This window comes from Oncorhynchus mykiss, chromosome 2 (genome assembly GCF_057628025.1).
Source record: "Oncorhynchus mykiss isolate SJ-2025 chromosome 2, ASM5762802v1, whole genome shotgun sequence".
Classification (NCBI taxonomy): domain Eukaryota; kingdom Metazoa; phylum Chordata; class Actinopteri; order Salmoniformes; family Salmonidae; genus Oncorhynchus; species Oncorhynchus mykiss.
Genome location: NC_143023.1, coordinates 71,215,294 through 71,227,987, shown reverse-complemented (window position 1 = coordinate 71,227,987; position 12,694 = coordinate 71,215,294). Strand labels below are relative to the sequence as shown.

General features: G+C 39.8%; 1 long non-coding RNA gene across 1 annotated transcript; it reads right to left on the bottom strand.

Moving 5' to 3' along the window:
- Window positions 1-390: 390 nt before the first annotated feature.
- Window positions 391-7,916, bottom strand: LOC110495472 (uncharacterized). The gene is made up of 4 exons (XR_016488164.1): window positions 7,805-7,916; window positions 7,214-7,427; window positions 2,960-3,051; window positions 391-1,106 (listed from the first exon to the last, which is right to left on the bottom strand). It is a non-coding gene; the product is annotated as an uncharacterized LOC110495472 (long non-coding RNA).
- Window positions 7,917-12,694: the final 4,778 nt, after the last annotated feature.

The window sequence follows — 12,694 nt, the reverse complement described above, 5'->3', positions numbered from 1 at the left end:
TTAGCATATGTGCCATAATATAAACATTTAAATGAGCTAATAATCAAATATGGCATTAATTAAAACCATCCATTATAATGGATTTTTATATTGTTATTGAAGCATAGATGATACCTAATTATCTGACTGTCAATGACATAAAACACTCAGGGACAGCAATATCAACAACTGATTACAGTTAGTAACAGAGGCACATATAATGTTAAAGTCAACATAGCAGAGTGAAATAATATCAAATGTTTTGAAGGACTACATATTTCAACTATAATTGTGATGCCACTTCACCTTTTGTTGTACGTAGGAGGAAATTAATATAATGTACTTTGCAATTAAAAATATCAACTTAAAAGTTTATATATGATTCCATACACTTTTTGCTCACACAATTGAGGGTGAAAATGTCAAACTTTTATAATTCAACCTTTAATTACCATAATTCAACACACTAAATCACTAAAACTTTGCCAAGCCACAGAAATTAGGGTGTTCACTATGGTCAGGGAACCAGATTATTACCCCCCCGGCCCAAACATGTCACATTGATTTTCTAGGGCAAAGCAAACTCCCAGAGCAAAAGTTTGACAGAGTTTTTAAGGGCAATCAAATGTGAATGGACTTAATTCCAGATACAATATACTCCTGTCATATACTGCAGCTTGTCAAAGTACTTTCAAATAACTAAACAACAGGGGTGCCTGGAAAGGTCAACACATTATAGCCAGAAACTTTAGCAGGTGACATGAGAATTGACTTTTCTTCAGAGCAGCATTTGTATATGTGAAGAAAATAATCACTGGTTTCCTTTTTTTACATGATTTTCCATCTTGACAAATGTGCACCATGTTAAAATCCACAGATAATGAACAAAAAGCCAGGACTCAATATTCAGTTTAGTAACAAAGGGACAGATCAATTACAATACTGCTAAAGAAAAGGGGAGTAGGGACTTGCCAGATAATGTCCATCTTGTTTTAATTGTCCACATATTTTTTATTTTTCTAGGCGACATGGCCATTACTTCACAGTCACCACTTATCAGAAGAATCTCACAGGATTAATGGTTTCACTTCTGCTTGTAAGAAATGTTTAAATTGTCCGGATTATCACTGCAAGAAAAAAAAGAATGGTTATTTGTCATTGTGTTAAGCAGTGAGAGTGAGTAATCTAACAAAACAGTTAAGCACACTACTAACCCTTCAGGGGAATGCAGCCGGGTTGAATGGGATACACATGTCAGACAGGCTATGCATAAAGCTGCGACATCTCTTGCCTACCATGTCAAACGTTTAGGCTATAACTTTCCGGAGACGTTCACAGAACATATTGTGTTGAATGTTGAGTCTGATTGTTAGCTATAGTTAGTTCAACTTATGTGGCAAGAAGCTAAGTAACATGATGGGAAGTCTTAAGTTGATTGATTTCTCAGGCAGGTAATAATTCTTACCGTTCAGGTCCAAGGTAAAATTGATGGTCTGGATTGAATTTGAGACTCCCCACCACAAAAAAGACAGTCAATAGTACAGTATGCTGCTTGAATAACCACAATACCCACTTGCAAAAAAAAAAAGATATTAAAGAAGTTATACAGTATGTTTTACAATCCACAAAAAGCACAATGTGCGTCTATAATTTTAGCAATAATGCTTCGTTACTAAGCTAAACTAACAGAGGTATTTACAAAGCAAAGCTATCAATAGCATGTAACTTAATGGTCTGTGTTTTAAAAGAAAGCCAATATCCATTCATACAGTATGTGAGAAATAGCCTATTCCTACCCACATCATGATACCGCTGGTACTATTGTGACTACTACTGTACAACACGGTTGACACAGGTCTTATCTGGTTGATTCAAAGTGAGCACTTCTCCAGTGCTCTCAGGACCATGGTGTCCGCAACTTCCCCTCCTTACCTTTAAGTCGACAACTGATCTAGACATGGAAAACTAGAGGAGTGGACCCTTGAGCCAATCAATATCTTTACTCGATAAAATAAGTGTCAAGAAGAAATGAAAACAGACACTACATCTGTCAGAGGCTAGAATAGTACATCCATTATATAAGAAGTCTGGATTACTGAAACCTTGTCTATATCTTGTCAAAAACCTCACTACAGTCTCATGAAAAATGTTCTGTGACTATCTCAAAAGAGAATACAACTATATTAAAATGAGAGTAAATGAGCGTATATATTTTTTTAATATATATTCTGATGTGTGATTTATGATTAGAAAAGTAGCTATGTAGTATCAAGTGTTTATTGATATTAAATTCAACAACCGTAGCCCCCACATTTCACGGATAGAGCTGGAGTTCCGGAAGGCAGATTTGTCCTATGGCAGAGCCTCTATACATTTGTACCGCCAAGGTACCGGCATTTACCTCTCCCTTTAATCGACTACATTATTTTTCTTGTCTGTCTCTTTCCTAGTATCTATTAGCCACTCTCCACTATCTGTTTGTGCTGTATTTCTTCTCCTTTTTTTCCTATGAATGTTTTATATATTGGTGGAGAATGATTGTTCACTGCAATGAGGCCGGCCCCAGCCTCAGTAAGACAAATTGCTCCAGAACGCCTAAATGGCAGTCAATGATAACTCACTGTAAGGAGAGTAAGTGACTTCCAATGGAGTGGATGGGGGACGGAGAGTAATGGCAGAGCACAGGTGAAAAATAGATGTTTGGCTCTGTGTAATTACTCCATTAGGGGGCTCTCTGTTAATTTACCAAACCACAGCAAGTGTTTTTACAGCATCCAGGAAAAAAGTACTGCGACTGGACCAAGAGGAGTCCCACAAGTCTTAACAACACCCTATCAAAACAGACTCTATGAAGTGTTAACTAATGGCCAAATATGCACTCTATGTATGGTCCAATAGCACAAACAACAGCTACTCCACAGTTAAGTACACTCATAGATGTAAAGATAAAGTTCATTTATTGACTTGACCAATGAATTACCTGCAGTATGGCTGCACATGTTTAGACAGCTTCAACCTCCTCATCGCCCGCTGTTGAACGGATCAGCCGAGAAACATTCAAATCAAGGTTAGCTATAAAAATGGACAGACAAACATAATGATCACAATTTTATTGGACCATTTGGTGTCAGGCAGCAATACAGCCTGTAGCAAACTAGACAATGGAAGCATGAAAAAATGCTGCAATATGGTCTTGAGTTTTGTCTGACCATACAATCTGCTTTGTTAAGTCAACTTTAAAAACACTGCTAAGAGCGGTGCCCACGGCTTCATCACTGAACTCAGATTGACCTTAGACTCGTCTCTTACAGTACTTCCCATCTGTTAGGGTCCCATCCCGGGATACATCCCGACGGGCTTGGGCTTTAAACCTGCTTTGCTTTCTTTCAGCTATCCTACCTTGATAGGGGGCTATCTTATTGGTATACTGGGTGAAGTACTGCAAGTGCAAAGGAGTTTCAGTCTGGGAACTTATTCAGAGTGTGAAATCCTGACCATTGTTTCTATAATATGGCTGGGGACGATTATGTGGTCCAATGCTAATCCTTCACCAGCTATGTAATTTGTAGAAAGTAGTGTTATTGTTTCTCGGCTTGTCTCATGTTTCAAACTTGTGAAACTGATTTGCAGGTAATTAACATTCTAAAGAGTGAAGTCTATGTGTGAGATGGAGAGAGAGAAAAACATTATAGTAATATAGATTGGAGTGAGGAGACATTTGCTTTGTTGATCACCATATCATATTGTCCTGTGAGGGTCTATCAACACATTATATCTTACAATACATCTGTGACTACATTGATGATGCTGAATATACTTTATAACCTAGGCCATAAAAGCTGTAAAGTACACTATAATAGTAATTCTAATCAGCTTCACATTACAGTGTGTCTGTCTTATAGGCCTACGGCTGAATCTGGACTGTGTTAAGGCCACCCCAGAACAGACAGTAGGAAAAATGAATTACCCACTATTTGAAAACAATAGATTGCAATGTGTTGTGTGTATTGGTGCATTGACTTACTGTTTGACTGTGTCGGAGGTAGGTAGGTGTATGAATCGCTAACAACTCATACACAGAGTTATCTCCACAATGACACCATGTTTAAAAAAAAATTGTACAGTGCCTTGATGAATCATGCATTTCTTGTTTATAAAGTCTTGTATGCAATGCTTAATTTGTATACTCGACATAAGCATGGTATGTGGGTTTCACCTACCTGTAGTTTCATTTTAAATAACTGTTGTTCACTCTCCCGATCATTGTTCAACTGTTTAACACATAAATGACACCGTGCATTTGCTAAAGGAAGGATTCAAGCTTCCAACTCTCCTTCACGCGCATGTCTAATTTAAAAATGCGGACTACGGCGCCGCTCAGTGGACATGAATGTACAGTCAGGTCCATCAACATGATTTCCTACTGTTCGGCGCTGATGATTCTGGACATTTTTCCGTGTTGTCAATAATGACTTTAATGATCTGCAAATTGATTTATAGTCAAAAAACGGAAACATTATTGCCTACTCAGTAAGACTACTGGGATATTATGGTTCAGGTTTATGTTTTTTATGTTCGGTGGATTTACTTTTGAAGGCCTAAATAATATTATTGTAGTTTCAAAAAACATTCAGGGGGAGGATATAGTTCTGCAGCCTCGCAAGCATCAACGTAAGTAGCCTAATATTACCTATTTTCTTGTTTTATATTGCACATTTGATGAAGGCTACAATGGATTGCTACATAACTTGACACTAACCAGAGTAGCCTACTACATTCTTAAAAGTGTTATACAAACATGAAATAAAATGTAATGTGCAATTTATAATTGAAATACAAGTTATTAAAGGTATGCATGACAGTTTATAGGTAAGCCCAAACTTCTTATATGTCTTAACCCAACATGTCAACAAATTGTCAACACTCATTCATAATATTTAAATTCATGCATATATTTTCGTTTGGTGATATAGGCCATATTCACATTGTAATCTATCCAATTTTTCACCTGACCCTTTGTTATTCACATAGCTCGTGTGGTGTGTGTGTGTGTGTGTGTGTGTGTGTGTGTGTTTGTGTGTGTGTGTGTGTGTGTGTGTGTGTGTGTGTGTGTGTGTGTGTGTGTGTGTGTGTGTGTGTGTGTGTGTGTGTGTTGAAATAGCATACACTTTATATAAAGTATCAGCACAGCAGCCATATTTTCATAGTATCCTAGTATTTCACAGAAGCCTTGTTTGAATCCACTCTTATCTTCAGAAAAGGATCCTCTGTGAGCAGAGTGCAGTATTTTATGAGTGCAAAACCCCCAATGTGGAACAGTGTGTGTTCTGACCTGTTTAAAAAGCAAGGTTTACCTTGGTTAGTTTTGATTGATTAATTAATAACAGATCATTGAGCATGCATGCTGAGATCTAACTGAGGCCTGGCCCATGACAGAGTACGGGTTAGGCTGCTGCCTTGCTCTGGGTGTAATTGTGTGTGGCTAGGTGGCCTCCTGTACTGCAAGGGAGGGAGAGAGCCTGCCTCCTGCTCTCTGGAGCAGCCTGCCATAAAATGCTCGCAAGCACCTCCCTATGCTAGCACCTAACTACAGAGAACAGAGAAAGACTGCAAACACTCAATGGTTTCTCTCCCCATATGGAATTGTGAAGGAACTATCTCATTAGGTAATGCTGTACATGTATGAATTAAATATAGTCTGCTTTTCATGAAAGTTTTATGTGTCCTGAAAATAGTATTACTCCTGAAATTTAATTTTGACAATTGGTTGGACTTAAAACATATCCTCATTTTGTAACCATTTACACATTTATGTTCTAGTAAATTGGTAGTTTCCATTTTATATAAGCCATTGTTTGCTCTAGCATAATTCTGTCACAGTTGAATTGTCTTTAGATTAAACATCTGTTTCCATACAAGGTGCATGATTTGTTGTTCCATATCCTCCACTGCCACAACTGGTTGGTCTGCATTGGTGCCCTTTTGTGCACAAGCAACAAACGAGTTCACAGCGTCTGTGGTCTAGGCTTCTCCGGGTTTCCGTTGCAATAGATGGGCTACCCTTTATCTCATGCTAATGTAGCACAGAAAATATATCTGCCTTTAAAGACACGCCGGTCTGTTAAAAAAGGCTTTGCCTAGCATTTGAAGTCATAAAAGTGACAGAAGACTTCAAGAGGAAGACCCCAGACTGGCAGTCTTTAAGATGAGTGAGAGGAGAACAGGCGACATGCTTTTTCTTCCCATCCAGAGGAATATTCTGTGGCCAAGCTTGATTATTAGAGATGAAGGACAGGCTGAGAGGATGTGGAATTGTTAAGTCCTTGAATCCTTTCACCAAAGCCTTCCATAGTAACATTATTCTGCTCTTCGTTTCTACAGTATGCAGTTGAAGGTGCATCCTTGTCCTTGATATATATATTTTTTTCTTTTCAGGATTAGCTCAACTTGAGATGCATTCAGACTGATTATACAAATGGAAAAATAATACATACGATTTCATATCAATCACCCAACTCATCAGAATTATTTATTATTTTCAAATTTAAGGTGATGAACTATATAGACGTAAAAGCAAATAACAAAATTGTCATTCTCCATAAAAATATATTAATATCTTATACACTAACACATGACACTACTTTTCTGTCTTAACTCAAAAGCAATTTACTGAATGATATTTGGAATTATATTGCATCTCAGTGTACTATTTGTGAGCGCTGGGTGCAATCTGTGCCATAAACCAGTTTTCTGGTGTTATGTGACACCCTGAGCTTGGATTCAGGACCTCTGCGCCCTGAATGTTGCCTGCCACTAAAACCCTCCACGTGAAAAGCTGTGTTTCATTTGTAGCTTTGCTATCCATTATTATCAGCATACTTGATAAGTCCTAAACCCTAAAATGAGTCCCAAATGATTTCAGACTAGACTGAATATTGCACGGCAGGAGGCTGAAAATGAGACCTTCCCGCAAGAGAGTGCCTGCAGCTCTTCTACATGGTGCAGAAACCGAGAGGTTTCATGCTGCGTGAAAACACACTCTTTGACCATGCAATTATATATTTATTAACAACTCGTAGTTGTTGTTAGTTGTAGAAAAAAAGAGGGAGGAGATGTAAAAATGCAGTGAAAATAAGGGTGGCCTTATAGTTTTGTGTGAGGAAAGAATAGTAACAGCGCCGACATCAGAGTGCAGACCGTAATCAGTGACTCATAAAATAAGGAGTTTTCTCACCCTCTCAGAAGCAGGCACACAGCACAGGGAAACTGAGTCGTACAGCTCAGTCACATGCGTAGTAAGAGAGCGGCATCAGGTTCAGTAGAGGAAGCTGGCACAGATTGATTCTTGAACTGTCAATACTGCTGAAAATCAGATCCCAGTGGTTGGAGATTAGCCTCCAGCAGTGGCTGTGATGTCGCACATGATGCCATAGGTGTGTTAAGTCACACTGCAGACAAGGAAACAACACGTGTGATTATTTTACTTGGTAAAGTGAAACAGACATATTTCAGTGTTTCTGTTTTATTGATGGACATATTGGTGCCCAGTATAGGTATCACAGTATGGTCTTTCAACTCTGGAATAAAATCCAGGATTTAACAAAATAGCTTGACATTTGAAGTCATCTCCCCGAAATATGGTATATTCTTAAAATGCAGTTATCATTAGGCACTAACATTTACCATATAGAGCTTTAGATTGATTAAATTTTGTTCCACAAGGTTGAGCCAACGACACAATTTTCTCCCAAAAGTAAAGATTTAAACTGGGAAAAGTCAAACAACAAAGCATGACTTAATCATGGAAACTTCAACACACTCTGACCTTTGGGAGGGATCCATATCTCTTTTTCTAGAAGAAACGATGACAATGGCAAGCAGTTGTGTGTCCTTTGTGTTTTGTGGAGATATTGAGTGTTTGAAGTGTTAACACTGACACTAAGCCTCTGGGGGCGAATGGTGAAGGAGGCGTGTCACACAATGGGATGGGACTTGGATCTTTGCTTCCAGTCCTCTGACCTCTCACCCTGGCTGGTTTTCAGGGTTGCAGTAGCCTGAGTCCTTGGGGCCAGTGTCTGCTTTGATCACATCATGAATTTGCTCGCATAAAGTATTACTAGGTATATAATAGGAGGCACACACACTGAAAATGCTCTAATACATACAGTATATACTGTATTACCACAAATTATAACAACTGAAATACGTGTTTTATGTTAATTGTATAATAGTTCTAATCATGTAAATAGAATATGTCATCAGAATTTAGATTAAGATACCTAGAACTACAGAATGTAAGAACTACAGATACAGTATACGTTTTTGGGAAGATTTTCAATTTACTCCTTGCCTCTCAGTAAGGCTTATTTTTAGCTGTATAGAGACCCAAATGTCTTGGCAAACCAGTGAACATTCCTTGTCATGGAAATGACCTTTGTAAATGATTATTAGAACTTTGGATGACCATGTTTTTGCATAATCCTTCTATATTATATGCCTCCAGTCTCCAATGATCCATTGAGATCATACATAAAACAGTGGGCCATCTGCACCTGGAGCATGGCTATCAGCTGTATTTTTTTCTCTCTTTGGTTTAGCTTTTTCCTGCTTGTGTGTAGCCTGACCCTGCACTTCCCTTTTCAGGCTACAGAAGCCAAACCAAAGGGAGCTTTCAAAGGGGACTGTCTGCTCGAATCAAGTCAGGGGCCTTTTTAGAATCGGTTCAGAGATCATAGCAAGTTGAAGTCGGGGAAGAGGATGACCCTCTCCTCCAGGCTTGATGGGATCTTGGCCCAGTCAAACCCAGCAGGGCTCAGTCTCTGGACAGCTCCGTCTCTGCAGGCTTTAACTCTGTGATAGTGGGAATGAAAGAGGGCACCAAGAGAGCAGCAGTTCTGATGTGTCAGGCTCAATGTCCTGGCAGTCTCACAGAGCAAACTGGGCAAAGCAAAGGACACAGCCAGCAGGCACGGGGCCAGAACAAGACCCCAAGATTGTGCGACATGTCATCTAATGGCTGTCCTTTTGTTTTAAGTTTATGCATCCAGGATGAGTTGGGGCCAATGATGAAGGTCAGCGTTCATGAGACAAAGAGGAAGTCCTGAACCGGATATAGTGTACATGCAGTACAGCATAACAGATATGTCAAAGATGCATAGTTCAGAGTACGGGTCACATATGGATAAATGTCATTGTACTCATGTCAAGTTGCATATGGGATAATCAGAGTCTTGTGATTTCTTATTTTAATTTCTATTTAGTTGATTAGTTGTGGTACCAAACTCCTTGAATCCTTTTCTTTGGTGGTGACCATGCCGTAAACTGCACTCAAAGAGACTGATTTGGTTTTCAAGTGTATGTTGTGTACAGCAACTGAGCATTTGGCTGCAGTCCCACACTTTATTGGTGTGTAGATTAAGCATTTCAAAGGCTGGGGACTCCAGGTTTTTACTCACTGTAAATGTTTCTGCAGGTTGTGATGGTAGGGAGCTAACAGACGTCTTGTTGACTCACAGGATTATTCCCTCTGTGTTTCTGACCCTGCCCTGCTTGACTTGGGTTCCCCCTACCCCCCGAGATCCCTGCATTCATTAAGATTACGTATTTACTTAAAGCCCTGCGTCTCTTTACATAATGGCTAGTAGGTTTCGTGGAATGGCACTGTGTGTTTCAAGTGCTCAGCGGTGGGGAGAGGACTGAATTTTAAACATGGTGTGCCTCGCCTTGCCTCGGCGTTGACCTTGCTCAAAAAGCCCAGTGATCTCATTCTTCGCTTCAGTAGAATGCTGCTGATTCTCCCTGTTGCACTGTTACTCCTGTTAGAAAGGAGCTCTGTGTTGGCTGACAATGGCATATAACTGCAGGCAACTCTCTCTCTCTCTCTCTCTCTCTCTCTCTCTGTCTCTGTATGTTCAACGAAATAAGAGAGAAGGAAAATGGCTAATTTCATAATGCTTTGATATGGAGATGTAGACTGACCTGTTTAAGTACTTCAAAGAGAGAAATTAACCACAGGAGAACATAATCCAACTGCATTCTGAAAATCATAGACCGAAAATATGAGGGCGAGGTGAGGAGGGGGGGTAGGATTCCTTCTTTAACTGTGGCAGTCTATCCCTATGGTTATTAGCAAAGACGGGGCCTAATGTGTATGGCTGCTACTGTGCTATTCACATTTGGATGCAGATAAGTATTGACAGTGATGGTCTAAATCCTAAAGAACATTTCATACTGTAGCTGACTCCGCTAATTGAGTCACTGTCAGTGACTGACATAACAAGAGAAAAAGTGCTGATGCACGTGGGCAAAGTCGTTTTTGGGGGGCAGCGGACTGTTTTTGTTGCATCACACCCAGAGAGGAAGTCTGCCTTGTATAGTGTATATCCACTAGGGGCTTGGGGAGCCAGAGTTGCTTACAGAGCAAGAGGGGCCGAGGCACTCTTTTTAACTAGCTAGCGACGACATTTGAACTTCCGGATCCAGTGTTATATACCTGTTTACAAATGCTAGATATGTGTCAGGCTAGTCTGATGATTTACGACGTTTTAGCCACATTAGCAAGTATGTCTCTTTTTGAATTGCAATTGCTGGAGCTTTAACAACAAGAGTTTGAATTGCTATCTCTACTCAGGAGTAGAATAATAAAAATACAGAGAAAATGCAAGTTCGTCCACTGAACACTACAAGAGGGGACAATGGAGAATACACTCCTCTTGTCCAACCTATGTGAAGCTTTGATGAGGAAAGACATTTTCAATACTTTCAGATGTCGGTTGAGTTTTTGGTGAGTGGCAGCACACAGCAAAGTATCGCTAAGAGCTATAACTTGTAAGCTAGGAATCTCTACAGTTTGTGCCATCGTCACAGAAGTGTGCCAGGCTATCTGACATGTCCTGAATGAGAATTTTGTTGCTTATCCCTCCGTGGTACAATGGGCAGAAATTGCCAGAGATTTTTAGGATTGTTTGAATTATCCGTTTTGTGCAGGAGCTGTCGACATCACGTTCGGATCCGATATCCGACAAACTCGGGCAGCGATTACTATAATTACAAGGGCTTTTTCTCAATGATCTTGATGGCAGTTTGCGATGCAAGACACTGGCCATATCCAGTTAAGATACACTAAATACATGTGACTATATATACATATGATGTGAAAATTATACAAATATAGACATTGTAATGATATGCCTCACATAAAAGTGATCTCGCCTCCCAATAAGAGGATGGAAGCCTATGTTCAAAGCATAGGCTACACAGTTGTTACAGGACACATTTGAGGGCCCCCGAGTGGCGCAGTGGTCTAAGGCAGTGCTAGAGGCATCACAGCAAAACTGATAGAGACATACCCCAAGCGACTTACAGCTGTAATCGCAGCAAAAGGTGGCGCTACGAAGTATTAACTTAAGGGGGCTGAATAATTTTGCACGCCCAATTTTTCAGTTTTTGATTTCTTAAAAAAGTTTGAAATATCCAATAAATGTCGTTCCACTTCATGATTGTGTCCCACTTGTTGTTGATTCTTCACAAAAAAAATACAGTTTTATATCTTTATGTTTGAAGCCTGAAATGTGGCAAAAGGTCGCAAAGTTCAAGGGGGCCGAATACTTTCGCAAGGCACTGTAAATGTTGGAGTGTGGTTTGGAAAACATGTGCACACATACTTTCTCTTCTTCTGGTTGATGACCATTTGTGTCAAGTTGTGAGCTACATACTTGGTTTTGCTGTTTGGATTATGCAGTTTCTTACTTATTCACACTTTACAAATCACAATAAAGAGCACTACAAAGACAGTCACTTCATCCTTGTTTTAGTTGTTCATATATTTTTGGGGAGGCTATAACCTCAAGACATTTACCTAACCTTGTTATGTTTAGTGTTATGTGTAGTGGCCTTTCAATGAGAACGTTCCTGCTATGGTAAATGGGTGAGAGTGGCTGTCCAGCTGTAGACAAGGCTACACCCTCAAGAAATTAACCTCATGTAACAAAAAACAAGGTTGTACATGGTCATGTGTAGTGGCCTTTCAATGGAGACCTTCCTGCTTTGGTACATGGGTGAGAATGAGTAGTCAGCTGTAGACAACAGACCCCCCAAGACATTAACCTCATCTACATGACTCATGTAGAAAGCAATACAAGTTTACTGAGTGACTGATTCAAAACAGTAATATTTTCTGTACAAATAAGTACAAATAACCAGGCAAATACATCTGCAGACCTTTTATTTACTATCACAAGAGGAAAATAGTGCAATGTAATACAGAGGTGAAAGTGTGATGAAAGGGGAAATAAGAGAAAAAATGAAGTACCACCAGTAACATGTGAATAAGGAAATAAGTATAAAAAACATGCAAAACCCTAACGCATGAATAAGGGAAAAAAAGCAGAACAGGATTTGGGGTGAGACAAACGGGAGATGTTGATCAGCAGACACCATCCATGGTACCATGCCGTCGTAGACGGTCTTGGCTGGACACTGCTGCTGTTACTGTAACTTCTGCTGCCGTTCCTTTAAGTCATCCACCCGCTGCATAATGTCAGTGCCCAAAGGACCGTCCGTTGGAGCTGGGTCAGGGAGATGGGGTGGAGGTTGATGACGTTTCAGGGCAGAGAGCACGGGTGCTCCTGGATGGTGGGTTGGGTGTTGGTGAGAAGGGTGATGAACTAAGCCAAGGAGATGATGAATCAAAGGTTGATGAACCAACTGTAGATGG